Source organism: Mesoplodon bidens (genome assembly GCF_964165515.1).
Source record: "Mesoplodon bidens genome assembly, chromosome: 4".
Classification (NCBI taxonomy): Eukaryota; Metazoa; Chordata; class Mammalia; order Artiodactyla; family Ziphiidae; genus Mesoplodon; species Mesoplodon bidens.
The window spans coordinates 59213693-59232621 of NC_138160.1; the positions used below are offsets into that span (position 1 = coordinate 59213693).

Sequence of the window (18929 nt, forward strand, 5' to 3'; positions counted from 1 at the left end):
AGTTCCCTGTGCTATACAGCTGGTCCTTGTTGGTTACCTATTTTATATATAGTAGTGTGTATCTGTTAATCCCAAACTCCTAATTTATCCCCCCCAATTCCCCTTTGGTAACCATAAGTTTGTTTTCTATATCCGTGAGTCTGTTTCTGTTTTGTAAATAGATTCATTTGTATTATTTTTTAGATTCCATATATAACTGATATCATATAATATTTGTCTTTGTCTGACTTCACTTAGTATAATATTGTCTAGGTCCATCCATGTTGCTGCAAATGGCATTATTTCATTCTTTTTTATTGCTAAGTACTATTCCATTGTATATATATACCACATCTTCTCTATCTATTCATCTGTTGATAGACACTTAGGTTGCTTCCATGTCTTGGCTATTGTAAATAGTGCTGCTATGAACATTGGGGTGTATGTATGTTTTCAAATTAGAGTTTTTGTCTTTTCCAGATATATGCCCAGGCGTGGGATTGCCGGATCACATGGTAGCTCTATTTTTAGTTTTTCAAGGAACCTCCATACTGTTTTCCCTAGTGGCTGTACCAATTTACATTCCCACCAACAGTGTAGGAGGGTTCCCTTTTCTCCAGCATTTGCCTTTTCTTAAACTTTCTGGGATATTTTCTCAACTTTATCTTCAACCTTCTGTTGAATTTTTAAACTTTACTACCTTATATTTTTAATGTCTGAGTATACTTTCTTGTCCTCTGATTGTCTCGTTTTCATAGCATCTTGTTCTTGTTTGATAGATATATTATTTTCTTTTATACCTCTGGAGGATATTAATGAGAATTTATGGAAGTTCTCTTTACTTCCCTTCACTATCCCTGTTTTATTTTTTCCCCTGTAGCTTAACTTTTAATTTCTATAGTTTAATTCTATAGCTGAATTTTGAACTCTTTGCCATATTGTGGATTTTCATATGGTAATATATTTGTCCATATTTGAGGTAATATCAGGCTTTAGTGAATTTTAGAGCTCCCCATGATATTCCAATGGTCTACAACAGCGGGAAGGCAAACTACAGCCTGTGGGGCAAATCTGGCCCACTGCCTATTTTTGTAAATACAAATTTCTGGAACACAGACAAGCTCACTTGTTTACATATTGTGTACCACTGTTTTTGTACTACAGTGTCATGGTTGAGTGGTTGTGACCGAGACTATATAGCCCACAAAGCCTAAAATATTTACTATTTGGCCCCTTACAGAAAAAGTTTGCTGGCCCCTGGTCTAGAGGCAGGCAGAGGCCATCTTGTAAGTTCTGAGTTTGTTCACCATTTCTCTTGTGGCTGCTTCCCATGCTCATCTATGGCTGAAATTATTTTTCAAGATGAAAAACAATGAATTATTTGCACTATGAAATTATATCAGAGAGTGCTAATTTAAAGACATTTTCTCTGATAGAAGAGAATTAACTTCCTTTTATGACAGGGCTCTGGATAGGACATTTTATTATTTAAAAACCAGAGGAGGGCTTCCCTGGTGGCGCAGTGGTTGAGAGTCCGCCTGCCGATGCAGGGGACACGGGTTCGTGCCCCGGTCTGGGAAGATCCCACATGCCGCAGAGCGGCTAGGCCCGTGAGCCATGGCTGCTGAGCCTGCGCGTCCGGAGCCTGTGCTCTGCAAGGGGAGAGGCCACAACAGTGAGAGGCCCGCCTACCGCAAAAAAAAAACAACAAACAAACAAACAAAAAAACCAGAGGAGTTAAAGACATGTTATTTTTAGACTTTCCATTTTTTCCCAAGTCTTTGCATTTTCCTTTGTACATTATGGATGATTCTTAAGTTTCTTCATCTGAGTTGGAGTCTCAGGGCCCTCGGTAAGCCCTGCCTTACCTACCTCCTTAGAGTCCTGAAGAAAAAGTTCTGCCAAAATATCCAACTTCAGCGGTGAGTGGGAATGGGGTCTTTTCAGAATCGAAAACAGCAACAACAGAACAACGACAACATCAACCACAAAACAGTTCTTGTGCACTGCACTTGGTATTGACTATCTTGCTCTTTTGAGTTGGATTCAGAAATTCCAGGATATTTAACTGAGGCTATTAAAATATTCTTGGATCCTTTAGTAGCAGGATTCCAAACTTAGCTCTTGGGTTATGTATTAGGAGCAATCAGGTGGGTCTGAATGAAAAAGCTGAGTTAAAATATATTTATATAGGTTTTTTTTGTGGGGGGGAAACTGATTCATACTAATTTTATTTATAGATTTTCCTGTCTTTTCCCTTCCTCTGCTGCCCTTTGTAAATGGAAAAACAGGATCTCGATCCTCCTTAGTGAGTAATAGCTGCCCAAAGCTATACGTGCTTTCTGAGGCTTCCACATGACATCATGTGCAGAACACTGAAGCTGCATTCTCACCCTCTGTCATGTCACCAGAAGTCTTAAACATAATTACAGCCCATGTGACAGCTGCACACACATGATTTCCCACCCGTATTATCTCCTCCCTAATTAAGATGGTGTTAGTATCTCAGTTATCAACTCTGTTATTTCAGGGCTTTTATTATATAACTGTGAAGACTTGCTCCAGGCTGGGATTTAATATGTTCATGTGAGTGTTTAGCAGGTGTTAGGGGATTGGAGAAATGCTAGAGACTAGTTGTTCTGCCCCACACCCCATACCTGAGCACTCCAGCAGGGCTCTTGGAAACAAAATTGATGATGATGGGAGATTATTTATAGACACATGCATTTGGGGCATTATCCAGCTGGCCTGCCTTGTACAGTTATGCCTGGGAGATCAAAAAGGGCCCTTGGAGTCGGTTTAAAATTTAAGAAGTCATCTACAACTTGAGGACAGCTAGAGTCATTGGATAAAACCCAAACATACCAGTGATGCAAATAAACAATCACTTTTTGGGATAAAGACTGCTCTAGATCCTGGGATAAACCTTTGAAGTTCCTTGGGTGGATCACGAATAGTATATAATGCCCTTCACAAGTCAAAAAGGTCTAGCTTTCTTGAAAGGCAAGGGAATTTCAACAAAAAGTTGGTTTTCTAGAAAGTTTGGTTCGGAAGGTTTAGAAAAGAGCAGAGTGACTGATGATCTGGGTAGTTGTAGATCAGTTGACAAATGGGAACCAAAAAATGTGCCTGAGCTAGAGTCTGCATACTTCCCCAACTGGCCTTGCATTTCAGAGGGTCCAAGAAGGGTGGTGCCCTCTCTACTCAAACCCTTGAAATAGCACTGTCTGATGGAAATTTCTGTGATGATGGAAATGTTCTATCTCTGTGTTGTCCAATAGGTACATGTGACTACTGAGCACTCAAAACGTGGCTAGTGCAATGAGGAACTGATTTTTAGATTTTATTTCATTTTAATTAGTTTAAGTAGTCTACTAGCTAATGGCTATAGTAGTGGACAGTAAAACATAGTGGACAGTAAAACAATCAGTAATTTTTGTTGAGGTTACTGTATTGAATAATAGTGATGAAGGTGATGTTGTTTAGCCATGTATGGCCACATTTAAATTTTTAGGAGCTGATTAGAATTGGTGTTTCTTATAAAATGGAATCTCATTATTATGTTTTCTTCTTTTCATAGAAAATCCCCTGATAAGTTCCTGAGATGGGGTCCTGGATCTGGAAGGTAGAAAAAATTGGTGCTGAAAGAAGGCCGATGTTACAGAGCAAGGGTCTCTAGATAGTGTGTCTCTATAGACTGGCTCTGGAGGTGGAAAAAGTCTCTAATGATAGAATTTTAGAGCCTCAGGAACCAGATGACAAGGAACAATGTTTTGTCAATGGAGCATCCCCAGCGTTCCTCAAATCACGCATGTAGGAAGCGATGAACTCTGTGTGGTTATAGGGGCAGCTCCACTCAAGGGACAATTTTTATCTTCCCCAATATCTTCCTGTTCATGTAAATATCAGTATGTAAATATTAGCCACAATAGGCTTCATGTGCTTTCCTAAAGCTACCTGGGACTAAATTAGACTGAGCACACAGTCACATTATGACTTTTGTGGGCCTTAGGCACTTTTGCCTTCATGGGTTGCTTCCTCTATAAAAAATAAAGTAAAATAAAATAATTACATCTTACGACTCCACTGTTATAAAGACAAATATATTAATATTATATGTTAAAACATTTTCTTTGACCTAAAAGTTCATCTTTTTTCTTCCATTATAAAAGAAATTAAAGCATTTTGTTGGTTTCTAAAAGTATGGTGGGCTTTGGGCACTGAGCCTACTGTGCCTGGTGGAGAAGTTGGCCCTATTTGAGAGGCTGTACCTTCCCTTTAGTGAAGTCCTCACATTTAAAACTGGCTGGAGGGACTTTCCTGGTGGTCCAGTGGCTAAGACTCTGCCCTCCCAATGCAGGGGGCCCGAGTTCGATCCCTGGTCAGGGAACTAGATCCCACATGCATGCCGCAACTAAGAGTTCGCATGCCGCAACTAAAGATCCTGCATGCCGCAACAACAACAAAAAGATCCCTCATGCTGCAAGGAAGATCTGGCGTGCTGCAATCAAGACCCAATGCAGCCTAAATAAATAAATAAATGTTAAAAAAAAAGCATTAAAAAGAAAACTGGCTGGAAATGGCCTATTCTTTTCTTAAAAGATTGCAAAATATATTTTTAGTTGGTGTACAATAAATACTGATTAAAAATATTCAAAGATGTCAAGACTTCTAACAATATGAATATTTGTCTACTTTTTTGTTCCTAATGTCCATTTTGGACTTATTATTTGGCTACTCAGAGTATGGTCCACAGACCAGCAGCAGTGGCATCACCTGGAGCTTGTCAGAAATGCAGAGTATCAGCCTCCGATACTGAGTCAGAATTTGCATTTTGACAAGATCTCTAAGTGATTCACATGGACATAACACTGAAGCACCACTGGCCTGCAATTTAAACAGGATTGTTCATCATTAGTAGAAATGAAAGAGCTGATTCCCTTAGCCTCCTTTAATCAAGGGCTGGTTCTCATTCTTCTCCAGTGGCAATGAATTCAGTTCCTTTAGTACAGCTCTTCCCAACTTTGTCAGACCATTGGAATCATCTGAGGAGCTTAAAAAAAAACCCAACGTGTGGGACCCATCCCCAAGAGATTCTGAAATAATTGGTCTGGGGTGGGATTGTGGGAATCAAGGTCTTATTTTTAAAGCTTCCAAGGTGATGCTAATGTGGAGCCAGAATGAGAACTGTGAGCCTTTCCCCACAAGATTTGCCCCCTGGTTTTGATCATTTTGGCCTCTTCTGTATTCCCTAACCTTCTCAGTCTGAGCAACCAAGTGTATAGTCCAGAACTAGTTCCTTACCTTGGAGTCTGACATGCTCTATTCTCAATGTTCTGAAGTGTTCTCCTAATATATACATACCCCGAAAAATTAATTGCCACCATTTCCTACATCCTTATTATGTGTCCCATAATCACCTTCAGTCATTTAATCTTAACCATGATAATAAATACTATTCTTATGCTCATTTTACAGCTGAGGAAATGGAGGCTTAGAAAGGCTGGCTCTTCCCAAGCTCATCCAATTTCTAGTTCCAAAATTTGTCCCCCCCCACCCCAAAACTGTTGTCTTCTAGTGTCATGCTTATATTTAGGAAACACTGATAATTTCCTAACTCATATGTCCGAACATTAGATTTACCATTATTCAGGCTTTGAGAATTACTGGCAAAGGAAATAGAATGAAGACCAGGAAAGAATTAAGTAGCTAATAGAATTTTGAGTGGTTTTAATCCATTAAAGAAAAGTTTGAAAATTGTGATATACATTTTCCAACCTGCATAACTGATATGATATTTCACTTGAAAAAAAATATTATATACTCCAAAGGTGCCATGTGTTAGGACTGTGGAGATTACTGGGATAAAAAACAGTCTTTGCCCTTGAAATGACAAGTGAAGAGGCTAAGGACCTGAATTAGTCTGACATATGACAGTGAAAAGAATCAGGTGCTAAATTGTGTGGTAAGGTCATTAAGCTTTGCCAAAGTTCAGAGACTGGCAGAAACTGGACAGGATTTACGGAGGAGTTCTGTCTGAAGTCTGTAAGGATGAATGGAGACTGAATAACTAGAAAAGACAAAGCTGAGCTGGGACACTGGCCTAATATTCACTGGGAAGTAAGAATTTTCCCAACTGAATTACCAGCCTGGTTTCTTGTTGGCTGAATGTCCCTTTTCTGGGGCTGGAGAATACGTAGTCTTTGAATTCTAAACAAATGCCATCTCAGCCAAGCCTAGCACTATCTCAGTGTCCGGAGTGACCTATATCTGGAGCAGCAAAATCAATCAGATGCAGAGGATTGATAGCTTCCTGCTGCATACATCCACGGGCTTCTTTTAAGTTTGCTAGAGTACACTTTGCTTAATATTTGAACCAAGAGAAGTTGAAAGCCAAGTACTTATTTAAATATTGATCAAGCTCAGTGCTTGAGAGAGGGCAAGAAAACTGCAGATAGCATGATTATATGTCCTCAGTTGCTGAGGGTTCCACAAGTACTAGTTTTGCTTGTTTGTTTCTTAATTTTAGTGGGGAAGGAGATTTGGGGTAACTGCTTATAATAGTTGGTCCTCCTTCCACATTTTCTTATTTTTTTTCTGTCTACGTATGTGACAGAAGTAACGAAAAAAAGGAGGTGGGAGAAACAAAGAAAAGAAAACGCGCAGTACCAGTGATGTAAAAAGAAGCATAACAACAAAGGCCACAAATTCATCAATGTTTTTGCTCACCACGGATTGGAAACCATTTTCGTCAAGTGTGTTGTTCAGTTAATCTCCAGTACACATTTTAGGGTTGGAAATATTTTTTAGTTTTGAAAAATATAAAACTTTTAATTTTTTTTTGTCTTGAGTACTTTGAAGCCCTGGAAATGGGCAGGAACTTCTTCTTCTTTAAAAGGCCAGGCCTTGGGGTCCCAGCTCCGTGAAGCAGGAGCTGGGATTGCAGCATGGGGTCAGGCGAGCAATGCCAGGGTGGGGTCCTTTTATCAAGGCAGAAGCCCGGACCTTTGCCTTGGAACAGGGTGAAGGACACAAGGCAGGGTTTTCTTGCTCTCTTCTTCAGCCTTGCCTTCTTCCTCAGGCTGCTCTGTCGGCAAGGTGGGCTGGGCAAGGTGAGGACCAGGAGGGAGGCCAAAATGGCTAAGGCCCCGGAGAGGTGTTGGTGACAGCTGGGGAGGGGTGTCTCGGTGGCCAGCTCTCTCGGGCTACTTCACTTGAAAAAAACAAATACGAAATACTCCAAAGGTGCCCTGTGTTAGGACTGTGGAGATTACTGGTTCTGCGAGCGGCAGGTCTTCACAGGAAAGCCAAAACAAAGACTCAAGGTAATTATCAGAAAAATCAAACCGGTACTTTTGCCTTTAAAGCTGCTATCATTATCTGAAGTCTCTTTTAGGAAGGCCTGGCTGATGGAGAGGCTTCTCTGCTTGGGGTTGCGATCAGTTCTAACCAGAAAAGTGCGTTGATGGTAGGGGTCCCTCTCATATTGCTGTTCATGGTAAGAAAGAGGGTTTTCGTATTATGGTGACTTCTAATGGAGCCCCTTGCTGGCGTGAAGGCGCAGAGAATCGCAGCTCGCGAAGCTCTCGGCTTGAGGAACCTGAGCCTCGAAAAACAAGAGGGCGTCTACAGATGTTTAGGTAAGAAATGGGCCACGTTAAGTCACAACTGTGGTGGCTTTTGGCCGAGGACAGCCTGGGGCTCCCTCGGGCCCGGCACATCTTTCAGGAGCCGGAGGACCCCTCGCTCTGGCGGCGCCCAGGCGAGGCCAGTGGGGTCCGGGGCACGCGGGCGCCGCCACCAGGGCGCAACCTCGCGCTTCCCGGGCTCGGAGCCCCCGCCGGTCGCGGGGCTCGGGGCCGGGGGAGCGAGGCCGAGGCAAGCGGCCGCGGGCGTTGGGAGGGGGCCGGCGGAGCCCGCGCGGTCGGGCAGCTTCAGGTTTCCTCCTGGAGCCGGTGTCGGGCGCGGCGGCGGGCGGGCCCGGCCATGTGATGCCGGGGCCGGGAGGCGGGCAGGCGGAGATCCAGCGGCAGCCGGCAGGCGCGGAGCGAGCGGGGCGGCCCCAGCCGCGGGCGCAGCCAGCTCGGCCCCGGAGCGCGGCCTCGGCTCCGCCCCCTCGCGCTGCCCCGGCCGCGCCGCCGCCGGGCGTGGGCCGCTTCGGGAGAGCCTCCCCGGCTCTGGCGGCGCGTTCCGGGCGCCCTCAGGCAGGGCGCGGGGGCAGCGCCTCGCTCGGGCGTCGGAGGCTGCGGGACAGCACCTCCGGGTAAGTGCTCTCTGGGGGCTCCATCCCCGCGTCTCCCGGCCGCCCGGGGTGGAAAAGTTTGGCCGCCTCACCTGAGTTCGCCCTCGCGGAGCTACTTTCTCCAGGGTCCCGGAGGGCGCGAGGGTCAGCGGGGGTGGAAAGGGGGTGCTGCCGCGGGCTCGGCGGCGCGGGGGATGGCCGCCGCCTCCCTGTCCTCGGGGACGGCAACAAGTGCAGAGGCGGCGCGGCCGGCGCGGCGGCTGCAGCTGCGGAACACTGGGTCGTCCGAACCGCGCGGCCCCTCTCGCCCCCGCCGGCCCCGCTCAGGGGACCGGGGATGGGCGGGTGGAAGCCCGGCCGCTGTCCTTCGGGCGCCGGGGAAATAAATGGTCTTCTTGCGGTGGAGAAGGCAGAGCCTCGAAAGCTGGGGTTTCCCTTCCCCATCAGTGCCTGGCTCCGGGGTGAGGGTGCTCGGCGGGGCCGGGTCCCCAGAGAGCAGCAGACCAAGCGGAAGCTCAGGACACAAGCGCTAACATTTCTTTCATGTGGAAACACATGTTGTGCTTTAAAAGGCATCTATAGTTATCTTGGTTAGGAGAGGCGGCCAGAATTCCGTTGGACTTCCTTAGGATTATTTCGTGGATCTGTTTTCCTCTTGGAAACCTGGGGTGTGCCTGGTGGTCCCCTAACCTTCCCGTGCTGGGAGTTTCCACAGGGGCATAATGACGGCCTGTTGGCCAAGGAGGCATCCTCGCCTATGCAGGGCTTTGTGGAAGCTGGGTGCTCAGGCAGCCTTGGAAACCCAACTCTCGTTTCCCAGACACCAATTAGATTTCCAGGAGAGAATCCATCTTCCTCCCTAGGAGCTCACAGCGCCCCCCCGCCCCCCCATTGGTCGTAGCTGGCAGCAACATCTGTGTTTGCGCAGCAGCTTCTCCCTTCTTGACCTCTGCCTGAGTCGAGACAAGTCCCCGCAGACCCAGAGTTAAAGAGGTTTACCACCAGACCCGCGCCAATTGGGTAAGAAATACGAAAACATAAGATGTTGAGAAGGAACTGATCATTTGGGGTCCCATGGGGTCCCTGGTTTTCTAAAGCTTTGCCATCTTGTGTTCTAGGCTCTGAAGATGTCAGGGGAATTGAAGTCCTTTTTTCACAACAAAAAATCGAAGACCTGTTCTCTTGGGTTCTGTGGGTTGCTCTTTGCACATGATAATGCAAGCAGATTACCTGGGAAGTTTTTTAGTATATCTGTCTTGGGTTTTTATATACACATACTTAAAGCACATAGGTATTTGCCTTATCTTGATTAATAGCCAATCTGATTTCCTTTGTAGTATTTGGAGCAAAAGAAATTACTACTGCAAAAACCTTTGGAGTTTTCTTATACAACATAGTATTTCAGTGTAATGTTCTGATGTGGACTTTCTGTGTGATTATTGTGCTCATTAACTTTGATCAAATAGAAATTTGGATAGCATCAGACCTCATATTTAGTGGTTAGAGAAACTGAGGCACAGAGCTAGCTATTGGGCGTTTGTCTCAGGTGAATGTCCTGGCTAATGGGAGAATGGAGAACAGAGAATCAGTGTTTGTCCTGCTTTTGATTGTGTTTTCTTCCTTATCAAAACCACATACCCTGGCCAACCAAGAACAGGTTATGTAACAGGTGTGTCGTTAGACTTTCCTTTGAAGCACCTCTGCTGTCCTCTGAGCAGTTTAGAAACACTTAAAGGTAAAGAGGAAATAGTAGTTGGTAACTAAGGCTCTATGAAATTTCATCAGGGGCCTCACTTGTGTTTCACACCTTTTTTTGTTTAATCATGTGAGTACTGCAGAAGAGTTTGGAATATTTTCTCATTGTGCTCTTATAAGAAACTACTGTTGTGGCTAAGACTTAAGTTGCACAGGAATTTCAGGTGAGCTGTGACACATGACCTCCTTTGGTAAATGAGAAAAGGATATGTGTTTTAAATAGGTATTAAAACAAATAAAGGAATATAATGTTACTTCTATATTAAGCATTCTGTACAAAGTTGGTAACCATTATATTGGTACTTAGGCTCTACCCGCAAGTTCTGCCAGAGTTTATGACCAAGTGTGACTCCCCAGAAAAAAGGTTTATGATATATTGGGTTGGCCCAAAAGTTCATTTGGGTTTTTCCATAACATCTTACGGAAAAACCTGAACAGACTTTTTGGCCAACCCAGTAAATGTCGGAAAACCCTTTACAATTGGCACATGGTTAGAATGGTACTGCAGAGAGTCCAAATTACCCTCAAACTCCCAGGCTGACTGTAATTTTATTACGCTTTAATTTACTGATCAGATATGACAGATCTGGTTTATGTAGGTTTTGTCTAATTGCATTTGTATTTATGTTGCTGTAGTGAAGCAGAGAAGCTATAGGATAATTTTCCTGTGACCTTAAATTTGTTACGAAGAGATGGGTCAAGCTGGGCAACTCCCACTGAGAGTTCTAAATTAAAAGCAGTGTTATACTTGAAGTGCACCAAATTCAGGGAATTTTGCTATGTTAGAGTTGTACTGTAAATATTATGCCACACTGTAGGGCTTGAGTCCAGATCCCTCCCATAGGCAAAGCTGGGCTTAGAAATATTTTTCTTACGAAGTGCAGGTCAGGTACTAGACCACAGAGCATTTTGCCCTGATTGGATGGTACTCTGCCAAAAGTCCAGTCTCTATAATCCTTAGTTCTTTTGTTATTTTCCAGGTATTTAAAAGTTCTCAAAACCTCAAAGCAGTGTCTCTCTGCTATGTTGCCATTTTGATAGTCTCTATCATGCCTCTCTCTTTTTGTGAACATTTTCTTATATTTATTCAACAAATATTTGAGGGCCTAATATATGCCTGGCGTTGCTCTCTGCTTTAATTCTCCGGACTGTGGATTTCATGTCTAAGACAGTACTTTTCTGATTTTAGAATTTTTAGGATCTGTTGCACCCTCCACACACAACACTAAGACATTTGGCTGATAAAATGGCAGGTAATTTTTTCTGTGATAGTACATCTTAACTTGACTGCAATTTTTCCCTTGAAATTTACTCTTTGGCACAATTGAAATTTGCTTATTTCTACCATTATTGCTCCTGGACTTCTTCTCCTGGATAACCAAGGTAATGAGATTTGACATCATTTTTAGTATGAAGGAAAGTGAAAACATAATTGAATATTGGGCATTTGTTCCAGTGATCTTGGTTTTGAACACTTTTATAAAAAATATATTTTAATTTTTAGAGGTGTGTTTTCTTATTTTAATCCTCAGTTTATTTATTTATTTATTTTTATTTATTTATTTTTTGCGGCATGCGGGCCTCTCACTGTTGTGGCCTCTCCCGTTGTGGAGCACAGGCTCCGGACGCGCAGGCTCAGCGGCCATGGCTCATGGGCCCAGGTGCTCCGCGGCATGTGGGATCTTCCCGGACCGGGGCACAAACCTGTGTCCCCTGCATCGACAGGTGGACTCTCAACCACTGCGCCACCAGGGAAGCCCTAATCCTCAGTTTATTAATTTGAGGTTTGATTTCCGTAGGAAGTTGATGGAAAAGAAATGCCTCATAGCGACGAGTGAAGGCCAGCATAGATGGAGATGGGCAACAACACCTTCGCTTTACATAATAGCATGTGTACTCAGCACTCAGATAACATTCTGCCTATTTCAAGTGGCAGGCTTTGTTTGACTGGTGTGCACATGATCATTTTGCCTTTAAAAAATGCTTAAGATGTTAACATGCTTTCTGTATTTCCCTCAAGTATACAGACATTCTCTTAATAAATAATCATGAAATATATTGTATATATTAATGAAATGTATGGTTTAGCTCTTAAATTCATTATCATACACTAGTGATCATGCCCTTTTTAAGGCTTGCACCTCTTCTTCCATCATTTTATAAGTTAAAGCAATTACCCTTCGTAAACTATAACCAAGTGGTTAAGAGTGGGGACTCTGGAGCCAGCCTGTCTCATTAGATGGTCCTGGCTCTGTCCTGGCTGTACCACCTCTCTCTACTTCAGGTTTCCCATTTGTAAATGGGGATAATCACTGTAACCTGCCCTCTAGCGTTGTTGGGAGAATTCAGTGAGTTAATTTGCAGAGAGCCCTTCTGGTAGTGCCTGGCAGAGATTAAGTGCCTGAAAATGATGGTTATATTTATAACAAATAGAAAATAGACAGTAAAAAAAAAAAAAGGAGCTTGAGCAGGTTTTCCAGGTTTCAGAAGGCAGTGAGATGTCCGTGTGATCTCAAGGGGAAGCGCCCTAGGCTGGGAGTCCAAGGCAGGGATGGAAGACTGTTGCCTGTGGCCTCTCATCTGTGTAACCTTGGGCAAGTATGACCCCTCTGTGGGTCTCAGCTTCCTCATCTGGTCAAACGGAAAGGGGTAGACTTGATGGTCTCTAAGGACCTCTGGTTCTAACATTCTATACTGTCCTGAAATTTGAAGGTGAGGAGGGCGTTTGTCAGTTCAGCCGTGGCTGTCTTGGGCAACACGGCCAGGAATGTACTGTCCACAGGGTCAGTACTGCGCCTGCAGCGGGCGGTCAGTAAACGTTTGAAGGGATTATGAAATAATACTATTAACTTACCTCACCTTGATCACCAGACAGTCATCAGGTTGAAATGACTGAGTTATCTTTCTGGACTTAGTCGAGAGAGATTTCAGACATGAAAGTCCGGATCCCATGCATGTGGGTCATAGGCCACCCTGCTCCCTTTCATCTGTGGAACCCCTTCTTGTGGAAGAGGGGTGGGGTAGATCTGGGAAGATGAAAGACAAGTGGACTGAATATTTCTTAATTTCATGATTAAAGTATTTCCACACCTGATACACAGGAGAACATCACCAGTGGCCTTTGCAGGGATGCTGTAAACTAGAAGGGCTTGGAGCAAAGGCAGTCTCATTAAGGACTTCTGACCATTTGTGAAGTTTAAGAAGTTTTCGTTGGGCTGGATGGTTCAGGCGAAGTCTCTGGAGCAAATTTGTCTCTTCTCCCTGATGACCATTGTTTATTGTCTGTGCGTGGTCCTTTTTCAACAGTTTTCCTCATTTTCTTGCTCCACCAGCCTCCTGGTTTGCTTTGTGGCCAGGTGTTAGTTTCAAAAAGTAGGGGGTGCCCAGTGATTAATGAGATTATGGGTTATTTGAGCCGCGAACCCAGGATTCTGAGCCTGGCTGTTCATTAGGACCACCTGGGTTCATAATCACTCAGCTTGGGCCTGACATCTTTTTGTTTGTTTTTGATGTGGACCATTTTTAAAGTCTTTATTGAATTTGTTACAATATTGCTTCTGTTTTATGTTTTGGTTTTTTGGCCGGGAGGCATGTGGGATCTTAGCTCCCCGACCAGGGATTGAACCTTCACCTTCTGCTTTGGAAGGCCAAGTCTTAACCACTGGACCACCAGGGGAGTCCCCTGGCATCATTTTTTTAAAAGGTGATACTAGCTATTTATAAAAGGGTTTGCTAGCTACTTGCCTAACCTTTAGCGTTTCTGGCTTTCTGCATCTGAAAGAATCCAGGGAAGGGTAATTCTCCTGGTATCCCTTTTAAGCTATGGCAAGTCACCTGTCTCCTACTGCTTCCTCTTGTGTCCCACCACCCCTGCTCCCATTAGCCAGGACTGGTAACTGCCTGTGGAATGTGCAGTGTACTTCCTACCTTCTTTGACCTTGTTCCTTTGTTCCCTTTCCTTTCTAGCGAAAATCTGTTGCCATCCTCAAAGCAAGTTCAAACCACCGTCTCTCTGAAACCCTCGACCAACTTCTCAACTTTCCAACTTGACTGTAGGCCCATTGATGTCAGGGACCCTGATTTAGGCTACTCTGTAGGGGGCTCCACAGAATATACCTATATTGGTTGGTTGGTTAGGAATTTTGCTAACTGTCATGTCAACAAGTCCTAGTTTACAGCATCCCCATAGAGGCTAATGGTGATTGTTTTCCTGTGTATAAGGTGTGGATTGCATTGGAAAATATTGGGATACAGGGGAGAAAAGGAGAATGTTGCTCAAGAAGTTAGATAGCTATCCTTCTCAGATATAAATGAGAGGCTACACAGGCCTCTCTTAGGAAATTGTATATTCTATCTGGGGAAATGAATGAAATTCTTGTTCAGAGTTAGAATCTTAGGACTGAAACAAACCTGAAAGGTTTTTCTCTAGTTTCTAGCAGGTGAACAATCCCCCTGTATAGCATACTTCCACATGGTTGACCATTTGAATACTGTCCTTGAATACTTTCGGTAATGGGGGACCAGTAACCACAGATACCCCAGCCTATCTTTGTTTTCCCTCCTCTCAACTTTAGATACACACAATTATTTGTCAAAGTGCGCAATATGATTTGATATACATGTACATTGTGGAATGATTACCAAGGATAATTAACGTACCTATCACCTCACATAGTTAACTTCTTTGTGATGAGAACACTTAAGATCTCATCTCAGCAACTTTCTAGTATACAATACAGTATCTTTTAACTATAGTCACCCATGCTGTATGTTAGATACTCAGAAGTTTTCAAGAGGTACAGACTTTCAGTTACATCTCCCTGTTTCCTCATTCCCCCAGCCCCGTGAGTCACCTTCTATTCTGTTTTTATGAAATTGGCCTCTTTTTTTTTTCATAAGATTCCACATATTGCTGATGTTGTATAGCATATAGAATTTGTCTCTTTTTTTCCTTATAAATTTATTTATATTTTATTTATTTACTTTTGGTTGCATTGGGTCTTCATTGTTGTGTGCGGACTTTCTCTAGTTGCAGTGAGCGGGGGCTACTCTTTGTTGTGATGCGTGGCTTCTCGTTGCAGAGCACGGGCTCTAGGTGCGTGGGCTTCAGTAGTTGTGGCATGCAGGCTCAGTAGTTGTGGCGTGCAGGCTCTAGAGCGCAGGGTCAGTAGTTGTGGCGCACGGGCTTAGTTGCTCCGCGGCATGTGGGATCTTCCTGGACCAGGGATTGAACCCATGTCCCCTGCACTGGCAGGCGGATTCTTAACCACTGCACCACCAGGGAAATCCCTAGAATTTGTCTTTCTATGGTGGCTTATTTCACTTAGTACTATGCCCTCCATTTCATCCATGTTGTCGCAAAAGGCAAGATTTCCTTTTCTAATGGCTGAATGATATTCCACTGTGTTACACATATTACATTTTCTTTATACATTCATCTTTATGGACACTTAGGTTATTTCCATGTCTTGATTAGTGTGTATAATGCTGCAGTGAACACAGGAATGCAATCTTTTTGAGATAATGATTTCATCTCCTTAGGCTGTGTACCCAGAATTGGGATTGCTGGATCATACGGTAGTTTATTTTTAATTCTGTGAGGAATTGCAATCCAGTTTTCCATAGTAGCTGCACCAATTTACATTCCAATCAACAGTGCACCAGCGTTCCCTTTTAACTACATTTTCACCAGCATTTATTTCTTGTTTTTTGATAATAGCCATTGTAACAGGTGTGAAGTGATCTCTTTGTGGTTTTGATCTGCATTTCCCTGATTGGTGATGTTGAGCATCATGTGCTTGTTGGCTCTCTGTATGTTGTCTTTGTTAAAATGTCTAAGTCCTCTACCCATTTTAAAAATGATAATTTTTTTTTTTTTTTTGCTATTGAGTTGTTTGAGTTCCTTATATATTTTGGATATTAACCCCTTATTAGGTATATGGTTTATAGATATTTTCTCCCATTCTGTAGGTTGCCTTTTCATTTTGTTGATGGTTTCTTTTGCTGTGTAGAAGCTTTAGTTTGATGTAGTCCCACTTGTTGATTTTTTTGCATTTGTTGCTTGTTCTTTTGGTGTCATATCCAAAAATCATTGCTAAGATGATGTTAAGGAGCTCCCCCTGCCTTATCTTCTTCTAGGAGTCTTACGGTTTCAGGTCTTACAAGTCCTTAATCCTTTCCAAGTTAATTTTTGTGAGTGGTGTAAGATAGTGGTCCGATTTTATTCTTTCACATATGGATATCCAGTTTTCCCAACACCATTTATTGAAGAGACTGTCCTTTTGCCATTGAGTATTTTTGGCACCCTTGTTAAATATTGACCATATATGCATGGGTTTATTCTGGGCTTTCAGTTCTGTTCCATTGGTCTCTATATCTGTTTTTCTGCCAGTACCATATTGTTTTGACTGTTACATTGTAGCTTTGTAATATAGTCTGAAATCAGGAAGTATGATGCCTCCAATCTTGATCTTAATATTGCTTTGGTTATTCAGGAACTTTTGTGGTTCCATACAGATTTTAGGACAATTTTTTTCTATTTTTCTGAAAAGTCATTGGAATTTTGATAGTGATTACTTTGAATCTGTAAATGGCTTTGGGTAGTATGGACATTTAAACAATATTAACTCCTCTGATTCATGAACACAGATATTTTTCCATTTGTTTGTCTTCACTTTCTTCAGTGTCTTACAGCTTTTGGTGTGTAGATCTTTCACTTCCTTGGTTAGACTAATTCCTAAGTATCTTACTGGTTTTGATGCTATTGTAAATGGCATTATTTTCTTTATTCTCCAGATAGTTAATTAGTGTACAGAAATGCAACAGATTTTTGTATGTTGATTCTGTATCCTGCAGCTTTACTGAATTCATTTATTAAGTCTAACAGTTTTTTTGTGGAGTACTGAGGATTTTCTATACAAGATCATGTCATCTGCAAACAGACATTTTTACTTCTTTTCCTATTTGAATGCCTTTTAATTCTTCTTGCCTAATTGCTGTGGCTAGAACTTCCAGTACTATGTTGAATAGGAGTGGTAAGAGGGGACATCCTTGTCTTGCTCCTGATCTTAGAGGGAAAGCTTTCAACCTTTCACTGTTGAGTATAGTATTATCTGTGGGTTTGTCATATATGGCCTTTATTTTGTTGAGGTGTGTTCCTTCTATACCCAATTTGTTGAGTTCTTATTAAAGGATGTTGAATTTTTGTTAAATGCTTTTTCTGCATTTATTAACACATTTATTGATTTGTGTATGTTTCTTTTTTCATTAATTTAAATGTTAATCACTAAAAACTTCCCTCTTAGAACTGCTTTTGCTACATCCCATAAGTTTTGGTATGTTGTGTTTCTATTCTTGTCTCAAGATTTTTGAATTACTCTTTTGATTTCTTCTTTGACCAGTTGGTTTTTCAGAGTGTGTTTTAAATTCCACACATCTGTTTTTTTTTCCTGGTGTTCCTTCTGTTATTGATTTCTAGTTTCATACCATTGTGGTTGAAAAAAGATATTTTATATGACTTTCATCTTCTTAAATTTGTTAAGACTAATTTTGTGACCCAGCATATGATCTGTCCTGGAGGATGTTCTGTGTGTGCTTGAGAAGAATGTGTTTTCTGCTGCTGTTGGATGGAATGTTTTGTATGTTTGTTAGGTACATTTGGCTTAAAGTATAGTTCAAGTCCATTATTTCCTTATTGATTTTCTGTCTGGATGATCTATCCATTGTTGAAAGTAGGTTATTGAAGTCCCCTACTCTTGCATTGCTGTCTATTTCTGCCTTCAGATTTGTTAATAATTGTGTAATATATTTAGGTGCTCCAGTATTGGCATGCATATAATTACAATTGTTATATCCTCTTGATGAACTGACCTCATTATTATATAATAACCTTGTCTCTTCTTATAACTTTTCACTTAAAGTTTATTTTGTCTCATAAGTATAGGTACCCCTGTTCTTTTAGTTTCCATTTGTATGGAGTATCTTTTCCTATCCTTTCACTTTTAGCCTATGAGTGTCCTTAAAGTTTGAGTGTCTTGTAGGAAGCATATACTTGGGTCTCGTGTTTTTGTCCATTCAGCCACTCTTTGTCTTTTAATTTAAACCATTTACATTTAGAGTAATTTAGTTATTGTTAGGTAAGGACATACTATTGACATTTTGTTAATTGCTTTCTGATTGTTTTGTAGTTCCTTTGTTCTTCCCCTCTTGCTGTTGTCCTTTGTGAATTGTTGAGGTGGCCTGCTAGGGTTCTGCTACTCTCCTTTTCCTTGTGGGGTGAAATCCCTCCATGGGGATCCTTCTTGGCACCAAGCTGCTCTGGACTGAGGGTTAGAAGGATGCAAGTAAAATGCTTCCTATGCTTCTCTCTGCTGTCATCCTCAGTTTTTGAGCTCCACAGGGTTTCTGCTGCTGCTTTGTTGTAGTTTAGAGCCTTCCCAGGGCTATTTTCATTGGTTTTAGGTGGTCTATCTTTGGAAACTTTTAGGCTGTTAAAAAATCATCTCCCCTGTATTAAATTTTATAGTTCTGCTGCTTGGGGGCCATTACGGACAATTTATTTTACATGACAGCCCCCTACATTTTTGAAAATTAATTACATACCCTACCTTTTAAGCCTTATTTAAGTTGGTAAATCTCTTGCAGCTCTTGTTAAGTGACATGATTTTGAATCCTCTCACTACCCTGAATACTGAACATACACCAATTTGCTATATTCTTCTTAAAGTTTAGTACTTCTGGTTGCTGACTGATGGTGCAGAGTATAGTAGAACCATTCCCACCCTTGCTGAGACCCTCCTCGCCCGCCAGGGAAGCACTGAAACCTCATAGTTAAGATTACCATTTACAGATTAGAAAGTTGGGGGGACTCTCAGCTCTGCTACTTTCTACCTTGTGTTGGGCAAGTCATCTAAACTTTTAGTCTCAGTTTTTACCTATTTCTCTTATAGGGTTA

General features: G+C 42.3%; 1 protein-coding gene across 1 annotated transcript in view; it reads left to right on the forward strand.

Moving 5' to 3' along the window:
- Positions 1-8119: 8119 nt before the first annotated feature.
- Positions 8120-18929, forward strand: part of ARHGEF28 (Rho guanine nucleotide exchange factor 28) — a 314507-nt gene continuing 303697 nt past the window's right edge. The window contains exon 1 of the mRNA XM_081232412.1: positions 8120-8242. The gene's annotated coding sequence lies outside the window, so the exon portion shown is untranslated. The remainder of the gene's footprint in view (positions 8243-18929) is intronic.